The 10,940-nt window shown below is 40.2% G+C and overlaps 1 protein-coding gene across 11 annotated transcripts in view; it reads right to left on the bottom strand.

The window, feature by feature from the left end:
• Positions 1 to 10,940, bottom strand: part of LOC103619037 (poly(rC)-binding protein 3) — a 495,171-nt gene that overhangs the window by 381,413 nt on the left and 102,818 nt on the right. For all 11 annotated transcript variants that reach the window (XM_017739090.1, XM_017739083.1, XM_017739086.1 and 8 more), the window contains one exon: positions 7,162 to 7,299. The gene's annotated coding sequence lies outside the window, so the exon portion shown is untranslated. The remainder of the gene's footprint in view (positions 1 to 7,161; positions 7,300 to 10,940) is intronic.

Genomic DNA, 10,940 nt, shown 5'->3' with positions numbered 1-10,940 from the left:
GTCTTGCTTTTCTTAGAGAGGATACTGGCTAGGAGACGAGTGCCAGCCTAGTATTCCATAGCTTCTTACCTGCAGGGGCTCGCTCGGCTGCGTGAGCTCCGGTCTCCAGCTCCACTCAGCTTTTTGCTGGGACACTCCTGCTCTAGCTCTCCAGGCTCCTCACCACTGGTGCAATGATTCAGTTTTGCTGCATTCAAGCGAAATGCATTTAAGTGAAAACAAACCGCATCTAAGTGAAAAATCACTCGAGTCCCTGTTCAGGCGCCAGGTTTTGGGGGGTTTGAGTGCTGGAGAGCTGGCCAGAGTAATGACACATGCACCGATATGATTTGAGCATTGTTCTCCATTTATTGTTCAACTATACAAGCTTATATCTACTTTTGCAAAGATTCACGCCCAGTCCCTCTAGATGGCCTCTAATCTGTGGGGGAGCTGACCGGTGTATTGCTTTGCCAAGGACTTTCAGGGCTGCCTGCAGCCAGGTGCTCTCCAGGCTCGCCTGCAGCCGGGGGCCAGTTCAGGGGTTTTTCCTCAACAACCCTGGGTTGTCCAATCTTTCCAGGGGTATCATATGCCCCTGTTCTGCAAGAAATCCCTCTATAAGCTGTAATATCACATAACACCTCCATGCTAAAAAGAAAAAAATATGTACAATGGGAATTAAAAAGGACCATTATACCTAAACAGGACTTTAATCTGATGCGTTCTCAGGGATCTCAGCTGTAATTTTTGCATCTACATTACAAACCTCAAACTTTGCACATTTCCCAGTTGATGAAAATATCTGTTCTATCTCTTAACTTTCAATATGGCATATTTAACACTGTAGCATCTAGGGAGTCCAAACCATACGGCTATAAGCTCTTAAGAAGGGATAGACAAGGAAAGAAAGGTAGTTGGGGTAGCCCTGTATGATAGGGAGTGTTTTCACTGTCTAGAGCTTAATGATGGGTTGAATGTTTAGAGGGAAGGCCAACAGGGCAGATATCCCAGTGGGATTATGTTATAGAACTCTCAAACCCTTATAGAATATAGCAGGGGAGGTTTGCATTGGATTTTGGGAAATATTTTTACACTGAGAACATTGGTACAAGTTGCCCAGGGAAGTTTTTGAGTCACCATCCTTGGAGGTATTTAGAAGACATGTAGATGTGGCACTTAGGGAGGTGGTTTCGTGGTGGACTTGGCAGTGTTGGGTTAATGGTTGGACTTAATAGACTTAAAGACTCAGAGGTCTTTTCCAACCTTAATGATTTTGTGATTCTAGTACTGAGTCAGGCAGACAGCAGAAAATATACTCTGCCTCCAAATTTTGTACTCTTTTATATGCTTGTACCATATATAAAAACTCCAGTATATTCCACTGGTATAAGGACCAGAGGCCAATTTCCTTTCTACTATATATTGGAATGGCTCAACCAGTTGACTTCAAATAACCCATGCTATTTCATTCCAGTAAGGAGTTTGTCCCAAGGGTCTTGCTAACAGTTTTGATCATAAACACTAAAAGGATAGTAATCCTCAAGCTCAAATGAATTTACACACTAGATTTCTATGGCTTAGAAGAAGCAAACACTGTTCAATCTACTATGAAAAGCAGGAATTTTTCTAAAAAATGAAAAAACCAAACAAATAGTGTTGTCAAAATATGCTTGTATATGAGGTCTCCAGAAATTATTCACTCCTAAGCACAAGCAGGGCTAAATATTATGGATAGCAGCCCATAGCAGTGCTCTTCTGGAAGCTTCTCGCGAAGAAGGCAAGTGCTGCAATCTTTAAACTGTGACTTATGCAAAGCTGAAAACCCACTGAAGCCACCAGGACCATTCATCTTGTTGTGGGGTGATATATGCCTGTGCTTCACAGTGCAAGACTACAAATCTCAAGCATTGTAGGGGGTAGCTGATACCACACTTACTTTTTTGTACCCATAAAATGAGTTACACCAAGAAACTTTAAATAATAGCAAGATCTGAATCACAGAATTGTTAAGGTTGGAAGGGACCTTTGAAGATCATCCAGTCCAACCCCTCTGCCAAGGCAGGGTCACCCAAAGCAAGTTACACATGAGTGCATTCAGGTGGGTTTGGAATGTCTCCAGAGAGGGAGACTTCACAACCTCCATGGGCAGTCTGTTCCCTAGGCAGAAGGTGCTCTGACACCCTCAATGTAAAGAAGTTCTTTTTCATGTCGAGGTGGATCTTCTTGTGTTATAATTTACAGCCATTGCTCCTCAACCTGTCACTGGGAAACACTGAAAAGAGTCTGGCATCATCCTCTTGACACCCACTTCTGAGATATATATATGCACTGATGAGATCCTCTCTCAGTCGTTTCTTTTCTAGACAAAACAGGCCCAGCTCCCACAGTCTCTCCTCATTAGAGACAGACGTTTCAGACCCCAAATCATCTTTTTGGCCTCCTCCTTTTCTTCCTTGTACTGAGGAGCCCAGAACTGGACACAGCTCTCCAGATGTGGCCCCACTAGAGCTGAATAGAGGGGCAGGATCCCCTTCCTCCCCCCGCTGGCCACACTGTTCCCAGTGCACCCCAGCATCCCGCTGGCCCCCCTGGCCACAAGGGCCCTGCTGGCTCATTGTCAGCCTGTCATCCACCAAGACTCCAGGTCCTTCTCTGCAGAGCTGCTCCCCAGTAGGTCAGACCCCAACCCATACTGGTACTTGGGGTTATTCCTCCCCAGGCGCAGAACCCTGCACTGGCCCTTGTTGAACCTCATTGGGTTTCTCTCTGTCCAACTCTCCAGCTTATGATCAGTTGCATCTTCCACACCCCCCAGTTTCATATCAGCAGCATAAAATGGTACAACACAGTACTTCTGTAGGCCTAGATTTATTGCACATATTTAATTATTATTCTGAAGAGGAGATAATAACCAATCACTAATTAAGTTAGTCAGATATGATGAAAGCTGTTACAAAATTTTGAGAGACCTCTCATTCAAACGGGAACTGCAATGGCAGGGAAAAATGCCAGGCAGCTGATTAAAGGTCTGGTGATTAAGTAGAGTAACAGGAACTTCTCATGTGGATTGCCAGATCTTAAACTAGCTATTACAACTCAAGGAAAAATCACAAGTTTAATGTGAACAAATCCTTGCCTAAAACACACATCTGCTCAAAAGGCATTAATATCAACCTCAAAAGATATTAAGAAAGGTAGTACTGGAGTTATGACTTCTTATAACTCCCCGGAACAGCATTTTCTTGCTGGTTACCTACCTTAAAAACAAAAAAACCCCAAACCAAACCAACCAAATAAATAAACAAACAAACCAACAAAAAAAACCACCCCCAAACCCAAACCAAAACGAACCAAACCAAAAAAACCTCAACCAAACAAACAGCAATAAAAAAGAAGAAACAATAGCTGAAAAATATTATGACAGTGAAAAACTTGCTCAAAAGACAAAGAGACATACTGAAGACAAAAGATGAAAGACAAAACAGAAGTCCTTTTCTACATAACCATTTCTCAAGAAAACTCATTTTTACTCTTTCTATTTGGCTACAATTCTGTAAACATCTCTTGGAAGTTTCTATTGTAATTGTTGCAGAGGATCAAAAGAAATGGCCGCAGTGTTTTCAATGAGACAAAGAATATGAAGAAACACAATAATATTACACAATAGTAAGGAGAATGTAAAATACAATACTTTCAACAGAGCATAATTAAATCATGTTAAATATTGCTGTGAGGTGCATCTATAAGTCATAGGTTAAAACTGTGAAGATGACAACATATTTTTTCTGCTGAGCTTGACAGTACTAGGTGAAGTTAACATGAATGCAAACGCCCAACCAGAAATAAAATCTAAGCTATTTCATCCTGCAATAGTCTGGAAATAACACTTGTTGAAATTACTCTAAAATGAGACTCTTAGTACCATATGTTGGTAAGAGAATAAATCTTATTTCTTTAAGTGGGTTCTTGATCAAGAGGAAGTTAGGAGCACATAAAAACTTTCACATCTAAATATGAAAACTATCCCCAGAAAATTCAGTTCTCACTCTGTCTTTGAAGTCCCAGAAACAACTCCAGCTCAGCAACAAGATGTTCATCTCAAGTTCAAGAGCCTTTGTGAGCCTGAATCAACACCTAAGTCCCAAAATCTCAGATCTGCTCTGGCCTGTTTTCTATGACGTAGCTGGAAGAAGTAGTATTCTGTACTACACAAATGTAACTTGGAACACTCACTTGAGTGTGAGGGATCCCATTTCCAGGCTCTCCCCACCTGGAGGCAGTGTGGACACCACCTGTCTAGCAGAACTACAAGCTGGTTTGGAAAACAGGATTTGGGACAGTTTCACTAGCTATGCTACAGCCCTGCCAGAGTGAAGTTGCAAATTTCATTCAGCTGGAAGAAAGGAGAGAGAGGATAGCATAGCCCAGAGGCTGGGCAGCTTTGAAAGGGAGGGAAGAGCCACTGGTTTCACACAAGCAACAAGGTCCCATATATCTGTTGGGCAGCTGTGGCACCCATGAATCCTGATGAGTCCTTTTAAAAAATCCTGCTATGGGGACCTACCTCTGGAGACGGGCCCGGACTCCACAGCCTGTAGGCACTGGACGCTGCTCAGCCTTTGCTATGGGCTATTTCAAGGCTGTTTCTGCTGCGTTTGCAGGTTTCCACCCAATTCTGGCATGCACTACTGAGGGAGATTGTGTGTCCCAGCTTCATGTCTTTATCCAGCCTTCCTGGGACTGGCTACTGAAGACACCTGTTTCAGCCCTAAATATGACAGCCGAGAAGCACAGAGGCTACATCCTGCCCTTTGTTCTTACAACTAAGGCATTGCTGGCCCAGCAGTGTAAACATGTCACAATTCTCCCACCATCTGCAGTGGGAAGTGCACTGCATCTTCTATGCTTTGATTTAACTCTCCTCTCTATCTTGCAGCTGAGAACAAAAGTGTTGTTGTCCTTGTGAAAACTTTCCTTACCATACTAATACAGTTGCTAACAACAATGAAGGAAAGAAAAAACACTAGAAAAGAAGTGCACTACTTAGACAAAATAGTAAACCATAAATCACGACAGTGACAGGATTAACTGTGAAACCTTTAATTATACATTTAATCATTTGCCAACATCTAATTTTCCTTGTCGTAATGTTCATGAAGCTTCAACAAGATTTGAATTTGAGGTTGATATTATGTGTGAATTGCAAAAGCAATACTTATAGAAATGGTTTTAAGAATTAAAAAAATATTAACTTTAATCTTCAACTCTGTTGACATCTTACTGAACACCTTTGTTGCTCTTAGTCACACTGGCCCTCATTTTGGTGACATCACTGTGTCAAAACACATCAAGTCCATCTCTATTGCACAGATATTATATAAAATAAAGTAGAAAACTAAGGGGCAAATAAGTGGTGGCTTAGAAAGTACAATAATATATTAAAAAAAGAGTGTAATAACACTGTTGAAGACACTGTCATTTGTGAAGTACCGACAAACCTGTACCCCCAGGCTGTATCTGCTCCACCTCCTTTTCCACAAGGAGGCAAGAAGCAGCTGCTAGAGCAGAAAAGTGACTCATCAGCATCTGAACAGCTTTTCCTATGGATTTCAGAGTCCCAAAAGAAAGAACACGGCTGGTTGTTACTGTTGGGTTCAGAGTGGGCAAGCGAATTACCTGATTTCTGTAAAAATTCTGTGCACTGAAGTCATCTTCCAGCACACTCAGAGGAGTACTTACAGAAATCAAAGTAACTCAAAGCACAACAAAAGGCAAAATAGCAAAATTTTCCTTTTTCTAACTGGAGCATAAGGCAAAGTCCAGACAACATTTGCATTTAGACAGATGCCCTCAAAGAATGTGGAGTAGGAAAGTGCAGACTTTCGCCAAAGTCAAAATATTGCTTATATGCTAAGAAAAACAGCCTAATATACTAAACACAATATCTAATATGAATTCTAAAGGCACTATTGTACTGCAAGGTTTTGCTCCCCCTATCAGAGAGCAGTTGAAGTTGGAGTTGAAGGAAAGATCTTGTCTTGTGGAGTGCCTTTTATTTTTGTTTTATCATGTTGTAGGCTTTAGTAAGTTGTCACACGGTTCCTAGACAGGGTGGATCTTCAAGCAGCCAAAACTGGAATTCAGCTTCTTTTTTCTTTTCTAAAAACAAGTTTACACTGGGCATGGTTTGCAGGAAAAATGGGTTTGCTGTACTCATGCTTTTCTGCCCCACCAGAGAGGACAGAAGCATATGGGGCCTGGCCAATGTTTTGGGTGCAGAAATGGGCAGGACCAAATACAGTGGGGAAGCATTAACCACCCCAATGCAGGAAGGCAACATTTTTATTATGTTTTTTGCAGAGACACAAACCACCCTACAGAGGACTCTGAGGTAACCTTCAGGTCATCTTTTCTGCCATGTTCATCACCTGTTTCAATTTGCAACACCTTTTTGAAAAATAGGTCATCCTCTGTACATGTGACTCTTGATTCCCTTGAATTGGTTTGCTGGTACTTGACAGACCCCCTGGCTCACTGCTATGAACTGGAGGAAATGCTCCAGAACCTGCTACAGTCTCTGCTTCTACCATCTTTTGGAACAGGCAAAGCCAGAAAGAAAAGGGGATCATTTAATTACTATCTGACTATCACATAAGGCTACTGCATGTTTGCTTCTCAGCTAGGTAATTTTTTTAAATTGTGTTTTGTAAATAAGAAAAAGTTGCTTAGGAAAAGCAGGGAACACAGGCTCACATCCATAGGAATCTAAGTACAGACAGCACTGGGGAAATGAGTTTTCTTCCTTTCTTTCCTCTTTTGGATTTTTTTTTGTTTCATGAGGAGTTTGGACTGATTCAGTAACAGATATTTCTGTTTCACCTACCCCATTTGAAAATAGCCTTAACATCACAGCATGCATTAACCCCCCATTCCCTTCACAGAACTACCTATCTAGTAAATGCATGTTCAAGGCTTGAACTGCAAATATAGGAGGTGTTTGGCTTAGTACTTCTGACTGCATGTGAGGCACCAGTGTCAGAGTCCTGAAAACACAACATATTTTAATCTTATTTTTTCTCCACAATTACTCAGTAAGTAATTTCTGAAGCAATGATTAAAGCAGGCTTGCTCATTGTGTGCCTGACAACACATGACTGAGATGACAGGACATTTACTCACCCTGCCAGCCAGATGATCTGTAGGTCTTTGGAGTTTTTCTGTCTTTCTCTTCTCTAGTCCACTCATGCATCAGGTTCCTCAGAGATATGGAACAGCCAAGTGAATTTACTTTTCTTGCTCTGTCTATAAGATAGTTACCTGCGACAGAGAGGATAAAGAGACCAAATGTGGCATATGAAGGCACTGGAACAATAATTTCCAATCATACCGTACTTCAGGTAGCTCCTACCTGCTGCCTTCAACAGTAGCTACTGTTGAGGAATAAAAACACCAAGAGTTGGTTTGAAAATAAGCAGCCTGGGGGAATTACTGTTTAGTAAGGGTCAAAATGCTTCACACTGCCCTATTTAGTCATAGAGAAGTAATGTGTGTGAGGACATTTTTCAATGGTTTAATTAATTCTGCTAGTTAACAGAGTACATTTTAAATAAGGGTTTTTTTTTCATCACTGTTAAATGCATTTACTTTCAGTTTCTATCCCAATGTTCAGATACTACAATGATCTGAAGCATTAATTCAATCTCACCATTCTACACATGTTCTCTTCCCTGTACCTTCTCTAAGCTATCTTTTCTACTGTTTTTCACTCCAGAATGTCCAGAATGAAGATTATTCACTGGTTTATGGTTTTTTTTGGAATACCTATAGACTATTCCTCTTTAAGGATGAACTGCTCAGACCTAAATATATTTCAAAATTGTGACCAAGCATTTCTGTTTCCCTCTTTTCCTCCCTGTACCACCAAGTAAGCTGAGGGAGACCAGTTTAAAGCCAAGCATGGTAATCATCTATGGCACTTTTCTGCTCCATTTCCTTCAAAAATACATCTGGTAAAGAGGTGGAAGAGGAGAATTTGGAACACACGCAAAGATCATATCCTCTACAACCACTGGACTGCAATAGGTCAAGGAGAGAAAAGCAAACATGCAAACCCCAAACATGCTGCAATTAAGAACATAGTAAAAAGCAGAAATGGGCAAATGTCTAGCTTTGTAGAGATCCCCTGAATAATTTTTCTGTTTTGTCAGCTGAATAGCCAAGATACAGAAGTAACTGAGGAAGAAAGAAACCAAGAACAGGTCATTATTTAATTCCCTCACAAAGTCTAAAATACAAAGGACTTTCACTAGGGGTTACTTCAGAGGTAAAACTGGAAACTTCTTTTCAGAGAGTTTTCTATTAAAGGTCATGGGTATCAAAATCTATTGTCTTACTTTAGATCAGTTATAAAGCTACTATAAATAAAGTCTCCTATATGGCACATTGTCATAGATTCCCACTTCAGTGTAATCAGCACTGGAGACACAGGAAATTCCTAAAATAAACAGCAGTATTCTGTATTTACTGCACTTAAAAAGGAGTCAGTGGTTCTGTATTTATATTTTAAGATATTCATTGCAATAAGAAATTCATTGTAATTTAAGATATGCATCATACTTGCTATTGAGCAAATTATTTTATTATGGTTTCAAAGAACAAATCTACTGTATCAAAATACAATGTAGCTATGACAACAGTAATTCATAGTTTACCACTAAGCAAATTAAGTAATTTTGCTGAATTGTTTCTTGATAATAAAAATGTGATAATTTGCAAGCAGTAGTGTTAGCATTTACTGTTCTTAGAAATAGGCCAATGTCTTCTATGACAGTGCTAAATACTTGAAAATATCTTTCTTGGATAAAAACAGGCCATACAGCTGGAAAATATAGTGTCTATTCTACTGAAGCTGCTAAAGAACTCATATGGTGACTGTTCCAAAGCTCTGGGTAAAAAAACCCATCAAAAACAACAAGACAAAAAAAAATCAAAATACCATAGTAAATTTACTCACAGGCAAATGAAACATTATACTAAAAAAAACCAACCTAGTGGAAATAGATTGTTTTGATGTCTTTCACCTTACCCTGTTATATCTTGCTGAAAAAGATTTGGAGGCGTGAAGATGGAAATAAGAAGAATGACACAAAAAATATAAGCCAAACATTTGCATCAACTTTTTTGACAGCTCCCACTGAAAAGTGTCTCCTGAAAGCCAAGACAGCAAAAGTGGCCCAGAAGAGGAAGCTGCTTGCTGAAAAGAAGCACCCCCAATGCACTGGGACTTCCCAGGTTGCCATGTGGGAAGTCAAGCAGGCACAGCAGATGGACAGCTGAGGATGAAGAGGCTGGAAAGGCTACTTGGGAGCAATGCAGAACTTCCTTGTTCTGGATGGCTTGGGTGAAATTGGGGAAGCCACACCTCAGCTGGATTTGAAACTGGTGAGGAACATGAGAAACAACCAGATGAGCTTCTAGGGGAACAAAAGGAAGTCTGAGGAATTGATTGTTGGGAGAGGCTGGCAAATTCCATCCTTGTAGATACTCCAAATTCAGCAGAACAGGGCTGTGAGTGATGTTATCTATTTTTTTCTTGCTTAGACTAGGACATTGTCGATACCCTCCAGAGGCCTCCAGAAGTCTATTCTAACAAAAAAATTCCTGTGATTCTATGACATACTTAATTTGCCTGCAGTTTTCTTCCATCTGAATTAAAGAAGAGTGAACATAGGAAAAAAAAACAAACCAGAGGGAGTAAAAAGTAAAAATTTATTTAATCTTTAATAATTTTCTCAAAGAAAGAATGCTGAATTTGAACAACAACAACAAAAAAATGCAAACAGGTAAAACTATTAGACCGCTACTAATTACAGTTTGTTTTATCTTTCACTGTCTATCACCTCTATGATTTTATAAGCCATTCACCTTGTTCTGCTTTTTTCCTTTTACTGAATTAATGCAAACTGATAAAAGGAAATCACTGATGCCCTAGTTCTCAGCTGATCCTTGACTGAGCAGGTTTAGGCAGGTGCTAGGATTGATTAGCAGAGTTCAGAAGGCAGCTTTCCCTGTGCCACATAATGTCAGTTCACAAGCGACATTAGAGTAAGTGGCAATACAGAGGACATGGAGATTTTGAGTCCAGCCTTCACAAGAGGACTTATAGAGGCCCTTCATTTCACCTGATGTTTCCCTGAGCAGGAAACTTCCACTGTACCATAGGATGGCACAAGACTGTAGGCACTATAATTTTTCCTGGTGCATGGTTCATCTGTTTCTCCCTCTTTGCCTTTCCATGTTTACCCAAAAAAGTGCAAGAATTTAGCACCATACACTTTTCAAGCCAGAGTAAGCAGCTTAATTATTCAGACAAAATAGCATTGATTTGAAAGTGTCTGAACAAATGAAATTCAGGCTTGCCAACCTCATTGAGAAGGACAGCCAACCTGCTCAGGGAATTTTCAATTGTGTTACTTACAGTTCTTGTTTCTTTCTTTTATTTCAGGGTCATTTGATTCAATACAGAGCAAATTCTGGCATTGCAATCACACAGCTGCTTTTGAAATCAGAGACTTTGCTAAAGATGCAGACCTTCAGCCTCCTCTGAATTCAAGAGCAATCTCTGTGCACCCAAAGACAATAGATGAATCAGGGAAGTTGACAGCTGGCAGTGATAAAAAAATAAAATAGTAGGCTCAATTCAGCACCCACTAAAATGAATGGGACCATTACGTCTGTGAATGAGCTACCCTTAAACATGAAGTAAATATCACACTCTATCATTGACTCCTTCTTGGACTGCAAGTTCAAGTTTCCTTAGTGTCATTATGTCATTCCACAGGCTCATTTTTTAATAAGCCATGCCTTGTTTTCTTCAGTGTTTCAAAGTGTAAGAACTTAGACAATGGACAATCATGTTCCACAGTAATCACTTTTATTGCAGCAGTCATGCTACAAAA

This window comes from Corvus brachyrhynchos, unplaced genomic scaffold (assembly GCF_000691975.1).
Source record: "Corvus brachyrhynchos isolate BGI_N302 unplaced genomic scaffold, ASM69197v1 scaffold7, whole genome shotgun sequence".
In the NCBI taxonomy this organism is placed as follows: Eukaryota; Metazoa; Chordata; class Aves; order Passeriformes; family Corvidae; genus Corvus; species Corvus brachyrhynchos.
This window is presented reverse-complemented; position numbering and strand designations above follow the sequence as displayed.